At 41.2% G+C, this 8280-nt stretch overlaps 1 protein-coding gene across 2 annotated transcripts in view; it reads left to right on the top strand.

Moving 5' to 3' along the window:
- LOC140723913 (uncharacterized) overlaps positions 1–8068 on the top strand; it is a 31101-nt gene extending 23033 nt beyond the window's left edge. For both annotated transcript variants that reach the window (XM_073038452.1, XM_073038453.1), the window contains one exon: positions 7725–8068. The gene's annotated coding sequence lies outside the window, so the exon portion shown is untranslated. The remainder of the gene's footprint in view (positions 1–7724) is intronic.
- The last annotated feature ends 212 nt before the right edge of the window (positions 8069–8280 follow it).

Raw genomic sequence — 8280 nt, forward strand, 5'->3', positions numbered from 1 at the left:
ATCAAATAGTCTTACCCTGGAAAGGGGCACAAGACAGGGTTGTGCATGGTCAGCACTACTCTTCGCATTATATCTGGAACCATTAGCTCAATACATCAGACGAAATGGGGAATTACTAGTAAAGGGACAGAGCATAAATTGGCTTGTTACATGGATGACATTTTGATCTATCTAGGGCAACCAACATACTCTTTACCTGATTGATGCAATCCTTTGAACAATATGGTCAATTATCAGGATACAAGATCAACACAGATAAAACCCAATTACTTTCATATTACTATAGCCCACCAAGAGAAATTGAAAGTTGATACCCCTGGGCATAGCAAACAGAGTCTTTCAAATATTTGGGCATCATTATCCCAAAAGATTAGACAACATTATCAGAATGTAATTATCAGCCTTTATATAAAAAAAAAACATTAAGGAATATATAGCAAGATGGAACCTGATTCCTTTCTTTTAGTTTCAGTTCAAGGATTGAGTCTATTATAATGAATATACTGCCCAGACTGTTATAGCTCTTTCAGCCCCTACCAATAGAGATTAATCAAAATCAATTCCATGAATGGAACAAGATGTTATCAAGGTATATTTGGCAAGGTAAAAGGCCTAGAGTTCATCTCAAAACTTTGCAATTAGCAAAGGAAAAGGGTGGATGCGGCCTAACTTCTCTTCGAGGTTATTACTTTGCAGCACAGTTGAGAGCTGTGATATGCTGCAGCAACCCATCATATGACGCTCAATGGAAAAACATTGAGGAGTGGGTACTTCCATTCCCCATACAAGCAATTTTGGCTGATAATAACTTGCAAAGGTACATAAATACTATTGATAATCCATGGGTGAAATTGACTCTTAAAATATGGCAAACTACTATAAAAGAATATAATCTAGAGGGAGATACTGCAATTTTTCAATGGTGTGCATATGACTCGGATTTTACACCAAATAAATTGGATGCTAGATTTAAGGACTGGACAGCTAAAGGAATAATAGTTCTTTGCAACATAATGAAAGAAGGAACACTGTTCAGCTTTGAAATGCTGAAAGAGAAACATTTAGAAAAACAAGATTTTTATCAATATTTATAGATGCGACAGTATGTAAATAGGATGCTTAAAATTTTAAGCAAGGCAAGCACATGCATGATAGAGCTAGTTAGAAAAACATATAATTCAGATAACGGTAGTAGAATTATTTCAAGCATGCATAAGGGTTTGTCAAATCTTAAAACATATTTGACTTCATACATTAAAACAAAATGGGAGAAGGAAGGAGGGATAATTATATCTAAGGAAGAATGGACAATAATATGGAGTTATCAATGGAAGTGTACCAGTTCTCAGAAATGGAGGAAGTTCGGATGGAAAAACTTGATAAGATATTTTATTACACCCTCTTAGAAATCCCATTATGATAGTAACCTCGCTGTTTGCTGGAGAAACTGTGGAAATCGAAATGCAAATCATCATTATATTTTTTGTGACTGCCCTGTTATCAAAGACTATTGGAGGGGGATACACAATGCCGGACATGGCATCTTTAAATGTGAAATACCCTTGGGGAGTAAGACCATATATTTTGGATATATACCTCAAAAATGGTTGAAAAAAGATAAATATTTAATGAATATATTGTTGGCGGCTGGTATAAAGACTGTTACTAGGAAATGGTTATCACAGGAGAGCCCAACTTTAAATGCATGGATGGAAATTACAATGGACATTTACAAAATGGGGAAGATAATCATAATCTGGAACAAATTGATTCATACTGGAAAAAAATGGTTTAACTACATAATGCCTCATAGGCCTGCTTTTATTCTCACAAATCAATGAATATATTGTAAAAAAAGATCACTCCCTACTTGTACATAGTTTTTTTTTCCTTTTGCTTGTTTTTTCTTTCACTCTTTTCTATAAGTGTATACCTCAGATAAATTCTATGCGGAGATTTATGGCATACATGATTATATGATATATATCTACAATGTCTGAAATACATCTTCTGGAAATGTTTGATGATGAACTTCAATAAAAAAACAAGAAAAAACAGTCAGATACAACTTTTAAGTATATATTTTCATCAAAAATGAACAGGATTCAGCACTCCACGTGTGTATTTGCAATCGTGATAAGAAATACAGACCAGAAAACTTAAATGAGAGGCCAACTCAGAACAATAAATCATCACTCTGGAAAAAAACATTAACCAGTGGAATGAGTCTGACCCTCCACGGGAGACATCCCAACGATCTGAGCAGACTAGATGGTGACAAGGAAGCCTCGAGCACCTGACTGAGAGTTGGAGACCTCTCCCCAAAAAACAAAGGGGTTCCCTGCAGAAATACAGGACAAGATGTTTGACAAAAGGGGGGAAACATCAGAAATACAAGAAATATTAACAAACGAGGCAGTTAGTGCAGAAAATGCCAGAGAAACCAGACACAATCCAACATGTTCCAGGATCCTGCAGCAGTTTAACTCAATCGGATTACTTACAAAGGTACAAACAAATGGCAAATATCATTCACCAAAATCTTGCTTTAAAATACAAACTCATGAATGCCCTCCATCACTTCGTAAAGGCACCATAAATTCAAGCCCGAAACAGTTTTAGTGTCAAAATCTTACAAATTATATGATAATCAATACATTATTTCAGATAGGACAATGCATAATAACCATCCGGATATAATATTACAGGATAAACAGACAAGAACAACTGCCCAGCAGATTAAACCATTCCCAACACACACGTGTTCCTCAAGCAGTGGAGCACCTCACCACAGTCATTGTGTCATCAGTCAGACAACCAAATTATTTTCTCTGTCAATCAGCTTCCAAATGTTGCTACTCTGTCGTTCGTTGCCACGCCCCGCTGCTGATTCCCTTCTCTTCATCACCCGACCATTGCCCAGAGCCCCAAACTCTGCCCTGTGTAGACCCCCCCCCCCCCCCCCGGTTTCTGACCCTGCTTCGTTGAACATCCGACAGGTGGTTCCCCATTCCGCTTTCAGTCTTTAAAGGACAGGGGTGTTTTCAACAACTTTTAGAAGCAGGTAAAATGACCCATAATGTGGAAATGAGTCGTGAATAAGGAGGTTAACTACAACAGACTTCCAATATAACTCAGAGTCCTGCCATGTGCAGAAGTTCGCTGATGACACGGCCATAGTGGGGTGTGTCAGGAATGGACAGGAGGAGGAGTATAGGAAACTGATACAGGACTTTGTGATATGGTGCAACTCAAACTACCTGCGTCTCAATATCACCAAGACCAAGGAGATGGTGGTGGACTTTAGGAGATCTAGGCCTCATATGGAGCCAGTGATCATTAATGGAGAATGTGTGGAGCAGGTTAAGACCTACAAGTATCTGGGAGTACAGTTAGACGAGAAGCTAGACTGGACTGCCAACACAGATGCCTTGTGCAGGAAGGCACAGAGTCGAATGTACTTCCTAAGAAGGTTGGCGTCATTCAATGTCTGTAGTGAGATGCTGAAGATGTTCTATAGGTCAGTTGTTGAGAGCGCCCTCTTCTTTGTGGTGGCGTGTTGGGGAGGAAGCATTAAGAAGAGGGACGCCTCACGTCGTAATAAGCTGGTAAGGAAGGCGGGCTCTGTCGTGGGCAAAGTACTGGAGAGTTTAACATCGGTAGCTGAGCGAAGGGCGCTGAGTAGGCTACGGTCAATTATGGATAACTCTGAACATCCTCTACATAGCACCATCCAGAGACAGAGAAGCAGTTTCAGCGACAGGTTACTATCGATGCTATGCTCCTCAGACAGGATGAAGAGGTCAATACTCCCCAAGCCATTAGGCTTTAAAATTCTACCGCCAGGACTTAAGAACTTTTTAAAGCTATTATTAATGCTTTTTGAGATGGTGATTTAGATGCATATCATATTTTTTTTACTGTTAAGTATTGTATGTAATTAGTTTTGCTACAACAAGTGTATGGGACATTGGAAAAAAGTTGAATTTCCCCATGGGGATGAATAAAGTATCTATCTATCTATCTATCTATCTATCTATCTATCTATCTATCTATCTATCTATCTATCTATCTATCTATCTATCTATCTATTCTTCCTCAGTCCAGAGATGAGAGGGCCGAAGAGTATGTTGGACAGAACTGCAGTCAGCTCGACTTCTTCAGTCTGCAGATAAATCAAGGGAAACCTCTTTACCCACAGGGTGGTGACTGCAACCCATTCCACAGGGAGAACGAGAGGGGAACAACAGGGGAGGATTTACAAGGACTGTCGTGGAACAGAATCAGTGGTAGGGTGTAGCAGGCCTGAGTTGACTCTCTACAGTACACTAGCAGTGTTATAAATTTAACAGATTCTGAAGACTTACTAATGAGGCCGACATTATGCAGGTGTTCCAAACTATAAGTGTACAGAAACGGAAAATGTGCGCAGTTGAGAGAATTCGGCCTTTTCTCCTTGGAGCGACTGAGGATGAGAGGTGACCTGATAGAGGTGTACAAGATGATGAGAGGCATTGATCGTGTAGATAGTCAGCGGCTTTTCCTCAGGGCTAAAATGGCTGCCACAGAGGGCACTGGTTTAATGGGCTTGGGAGCAGGTACAGAGGAGATGTCAGGGGTAAGTTTTATACTCAGAGTGGTGGGTGTGTGGAATGGGCTGCAGGCAACAATGGTGGAGGCGGCTACGATAGGGTCTTTTAAGAGACTACTGGATAGGTACATGGAACTTAGAAAAATAGAGGGCTATGGGTGACCCTCGTAAATTCTAATTTAGGGGCATGCTCAGCACAACTTTGTGGGCCGAAGGGCCTGTATTATGCTGTAGGTTTTCCAAGTTTATTTTTTTCTTTTACCCCATTTTTGTGGAATCAACAACCAGAGAGGACTGGTTTAAGGTGAGAGAGGATTGACTTAATAGAGATCCCAGGGGAAAATTATTAATCCACTCTCCCTTCCGGTTCATTGTTTAACTAACACGGTGAGTGCACTCTCAGGTTGGAGGAGCAACACCTCGTATTTCATCCGGATGGCATGAACATCGATATCTTTAACTTCTATCTCCACCTTTTCATTTCATCAACCCACACGCCAGTCTCCTCCATTCTGTCTCCTCACTTCTCTCTCCTCCGCTGCGGATCGTCTCCGTCTGGTTCCCCTTTACTTTCCCATTGTCCGCTCTCCTCTCCTATCAGTTTCCTCCTTTTCAGCCCTTTGCATTTTCCACCTACCACCTCACAGCGTCTCACTTCATCTCCCACCTCCCCCACCCACTCACCTTCACTCTTATCTGGCTTCACCTATCACCTACCAGCTTGGACTCTTTCCACTCCCCACACCATCTTATACCGGCTTCTCCCCACTTCCAGTCCTGATGAAGGGTCTCGGCAGGAAATCTCTGTTTTGCTTTATCCCCTCTATAGAAGCTACCTGACCTCCTGACTTCCTCCAACATGTTGTGTCTGTTACTCTGCATCTCCAACATCTGCAGAATCTCACCGGGACAGAGTGCAGAATGCAGAGACAACATCGGGTCTCTCTAATGTAGATTAGAGTAAACAGTAGATTACCCCAACAGGCACGATGTTCAAAAGTTGCCTCATATGGAAGGACTGTTTGGGACCCTGACTAGTGGTGAGGAGAGTGGTTTGGGGCATCTCTGGCACTTCATCCACTTGCAGTTGGCTTCCAGTCCACTACACCACTCTTTATCGCTGTAAACCTCTCCCTTTTGTGGACAACACTGCCACTTGGTGGTGATTTACCACAATAACAGGACCCCCTGATTTGTGGACTCCATTGTCACCAGGTGGCGCTCTGCCGCAATAACGCTGAGAGACAGAAATGTGACGCTGCAGCTGCTGAAATGTTTCTTCAAGATTCAGGGTTGTTTAATTCCATTTCCAGCAGACACGTGTAAATGAGGTCGAAATAATTATTACTCCGGCTCCAATACAGCACAACACAATAGTAACAACATATATCCACAGCTTATATACTGTGCACGGATTGATTGTATGTTCATAAAGTGACGCTCGGCATAGGATGCCTGCATATAAGATGACAGACTGGAAATGTTAGAGGTGTTTGGTGTTGTGGAAGGGTGGGTTAGAGGGTAGAGATATTTATTAGCTTTACTGCTTGGGAAAAGTATCTGTCCCAAAGGCTGGTAGTCCTGGTGAGGACGCTGCGTATCTACCCCCGATGGGAGTGAGACAAATAGTCCATGAGTGTGATGGGTGAAGGTAGATTGTGAAAATTAGGTTGGTGCTTGATCTCAAGAGAGGGCATTTGGAAAATACTAATGCAATGCCTTTTAGAATAGCTTGTAATTGTGCCCTCTTGAGAAATGTTAATTCTGGATTGGGTGTTGTCCAAAGAACCAAATTTGATAAGGGAACTTATGGTAAAGGAACCATATTGACGCTGTGATCATAACTTGTTGCAATTCACCCTGCACTTTGAGAGGGGAAAGGTACAACAAGATGCATCTTTATTAGTAGGGTGAGGGGAACTACGGAGGCACGGGAGAAGAGTTTACCGAAGTTGATTGGAAGGGGACACTGGCAGGGATGATGGCAGAATAGCAATGGCTGGAGTTGTTCAACGTGACAGCCTCAGGGTTGAAATGAAACACATCATATTCCAACTGCATAGCTCCAACCTGAAGGCATGAATATCGATTTCTCCTTCCAGTAAAAAAATCACAGCTCATCGCCTTTCCTTCTACTTTCCCCCGAGTAACGTAACTTTACACATTCTGACCACTGACATCTGGGACTTCGATACTCCTGCCAGCGTCTTCCAAAGAGTACGATACTGATTCAGTACATCAGCCATCACCTTTCACCCCCCACCCAATTACTACCTCTCCAGCATCATTCCCCAGTGGTTTGATATCCAATCCTGCCTCTCTTTTGCACTGTATGTATCTGAAGAAAAAAAATGATATCCTCTTTAATATTACCGGCTAGCTCACCTAAGTATTCCATCTTTTCCTTTTTAATGATTTTAGTTGCATTCTGATCATTTTTAAAAGCTTCCCAATCCTCTAACTTCCCAGTATTTTTTGTTCTGTGCACTCTCTTTGTTTTATATGTTGTCTTTGGTTTCTCTTATCAGCCACGGTTTTGTCACCTTACCTTTAGAATACCACTTCCTCTCTGTGACTTCCGAATTGCTTCCAGAAATTCCAGCCATTGTTGCTCTGTTTTAATCCCTGCCCGTGTTCTTTTCAAATCAATTTTGACAATGTTTTCTCTCATGCCTCTCTAATTCTCTTTATTCCACATCTGACTTTAGTTTCTCCTTCTCTAATGTCGGGGTGAATTTGATCAGATTAAGATCACTTGGCCCGAAGGGTTCCTTGAACTCAAGTGACCTAATTAATTCCGGTTCATTACAACACCGAATCCAGAATAGCTGATCCCCAAGTGGGCTCAGCCACGAGCTGCTCTAAAAATGCATCTTGTAGGCATTCTAGGAAGTCCTCCTCTTGAGACCAACACCATCCTGATTTTCCTAATCACCTGCATGGCAATCCCCCATGACTATTGTAACATTGCCCTTTTGGCACTCATTTTCTATCTCTCATTGAAAGTCACTATACAATTCCCATCAGGGTCTTTTTGTACATTTCCTATTCCTTAATACTACCCACAGATTCTACACTGCCCAACCCTATGCCACCTCTTATTTAATGAGTTTATTTAATATTTCACCAACAGAGCCACACAACCCCACGACCAGCTTGTTATTTCACTAAACATATAAATATCTGGGAAACAGGAGGACCTGCAGATGCAAGAAATCAAGAGAAATTCACACAAAGTGCTGGAGAAGCTCAGCAGGTCAGGCAGCATCTATGGATGGGAAACAACATTTCCGGCCATGACCCTTCACCGGGACTCGTGATAACCACGTATCTGAAAAATCAACAAGCAAAGACAACAGAAAGTAGTGCAATATTGGGAAAACCTTTGACAAAATTTATTTCAAGGCTTTAAAAAACTGCCGAACAGAGCTCAATAGTTAACAAATACAACAAAGGCAATAAACACTTCCATCAATACCGACATTGACTTTTTATAATGAAAATATCTTAGTCCCATTTCAATCAGTAAAATTTACAAAGATAAGTAAGAACTCAAATGACAAGTTTAGAAAAGAATATTTACACTCAAACCCACTGAGATTAACACGACTTTGGACAGAAGGAGGAAGAGGAATAACACAAATGAGAAAAAAAAAATCACATAAGACCATAAGACACAGGAGCAGAAT

Source organism: Hemitrygon akajei, unplaced genomic scaffold (genome assembly GCF_048418815.1).
Source record: "Hemitrygon akajei unplaced genomic scaffold, sHemAka1.3 Scf000147, whole genome shotgun sequence".
Taxonomy (NCBI): domain Eukaryota; kingdom Metazoa; phylum Chordata; class Chondrichthyes; order Myliobatiformes; family Dasyatidae; genus Hemitrygon; species Hemitrygon akajei.